Here is a 2291-nt window from a genome sequence, read left to right on the forward strand (position 1 = left end):
ACATTCATTATTCAATAGGGCCCAAACTATCAAAAACCAGCGGTTTCAATGAACACACATTTCTTGGTAGAATCATGCAGGACTGAAATTTTTTATGTTTTTCTACTTCTCTCATGAGCCCAAACAAGTCTCTAAAAGCATGAGTTTGCAACTACGTTACTTTTGGAGAAAATTCAAAACATTCATTATTCAATAGAACCCAATAGCAAAAATCAGGTTTTGAATGAAGAATCACATTTCTTGGTATAATCATGCAGGATTGAAATTTTTGATGGTTTTTTACTCCTCTCAACAGCCCAAACAAGTTTCTAAAAGGATGAGTTTGCAACTACTTTACTTTTGGAGAAAATTCAAAACATTCATTATTCAATAGGGCCCAAAATATCAAAAACCAGCGGTTTGAATGAACACTCACATTTCTAGGCAGAATCGTGCAGGACTGAAATTTTTAATGTTTTTCTACTCCTCTCATGAGCCCAAACAAGACTCTAAAAGGATGAGTTTGCAACTACTTTACTTTTGGAGAAAATTCAAAACATTCATTATTCAATATCCCAATAGCAAAAACCAGCGTTTTGAATGAAGAATCACATTTCTTGGTAGAATCATGCAGGATTGAAATTTTTATGGTTTTTTACTCCTCTCAACAGCCCAAACAAGTTTCTAAAAGGATGAGTTTGCAACTACTTTACTTTTGGAGAAAATTCAAAACATTCATTATTCAATAGGGCCCAAACTATCAAAAACCAGCGGTTTCAATGAACACACATTTCTTGGTAGAATCATGCAGGACTGAAATTTTTGATGTTTTTCTACTCCTCTCATGAGCCCAAACAAGTCTCTATAAGGATGAGTTTGCAACTACTTTACTTTTGGAGAAAATTCAAAACATTCATTATTAAATAGCAAAAATCAGGTTTTGAATGAAGAATCACATTTCTTGGTAGAATCATGCAGGATTGAAATTTTTGATGGTTTTTTACTCCTCTCAACAGCCCAAACAAGTTTCTAAAAGGATGAGTTTGCAACTACTTTACTTTTGGAGAAAATTCAAAACATTCATTATTCAATAGGGCCCAAAATATCAAAAACCAGCGGTTTGAATGAACACACATTTCTTGGTAGAATGGTGCACGACTGAAATTTTTGATGTTTTTCTACTCCTCTCATGAGCCCAAACAAATCTCTAAAAGGATGAGTTTGCAACTACTTTACTTTTGGAGAAAATTCAAAACATTCATTATTCAATAGAGCCCAATAGCAAAAACCAGCGTTTTGAATGAAGAATCACATTTCTTGGTAGAATCATGCAGGATTGAAATTTTTCATGGTTTTTTACTCCTCTCAACAGCCCAAACAAGTTTCTAAAAGGATGAGTTTGCAACTACTTTACTTTTGGAGAAAATTCAAAACATTCATTATTCAATAGGGCCCAAACTATCAAAAACCAGCGGTTTCAATGAACACACATTTCTTGGTAGAATCATGCAGGACTGAAATTTTTGATGTTTTTCTACTCCTCTCATGAGCCCAAACAAGTCTCTAAAAGCATGAGTTTGCAACTACTTTACTTTTGGAGAAAATTCAAAACATTCATTATTCAATAGAGCCCAATAGCAAAAATCAGGTTTTGAATGAAGAATCACATTTCTTGGTAGAATCATGCAGGATTGAAATTTTTGATGTTTTTTTACTCCTCTCAACAGCCCAAACAAGTTTCTAAAAGGATGAGTTTGCAACTACTTTACTTTTGGAGAAAATTCAAAACATTCATTATTCAATAGGGCCCAAACTATCAAAAACCAGCGGTTTGAATGAACACACATTTCTTGATAGAATCGTGCAGGACTGAAATTTTTGATGTTTTTCTACTCCTCTCAATGAGCCCAAAAAAGTCTCTAAAAGGATGAGTTTGCAACTACTTTACTTTTGGAGAATATTCAAAACATTCATTATTCAATAGAGCCCAATAGCAAAAACCAGCGTTTTGAATGAAGAATCACATTTCTTGGTAGAATCATGCAGGATTGAAATTTTTGATGGTTTTTTACTCCTCTCAACAGCCCAAACAAGTTTCTAAAAGGATGAGTTTGCAACTACTTTACTTTTGGAGAAAATTCAAAACATTCATTATTCAATAGGGCCCAAACTATCAAAAACCAGCGGTTTCAATGAACACACATTTCTTGGTAGAATCATGCAGGACTGAAATTTTTTATGTTTTTCTACTTCTCTCATGAGCCCAAACAAGTCTCTAAAAGCATGAGTTTGCAACTACGTTACTTTTGGAG

The sequence above is a fragment of the Dendrobates tinctorius genome, unplaced genomic scaffold (genome assembly GCF_039654945.1).
Source record: "Dendrobates tinctorius isolate UK_male_01 unplaced genomic scaffold, ASM3965494v1 ptg000053l, whole genome shotgun sequence".
NCBI lineage: Eukaryota > Metazoa > Chordata > Amphibia > Anura > Dendrobatidae > Dendrobates > Dendrobates tinctorius.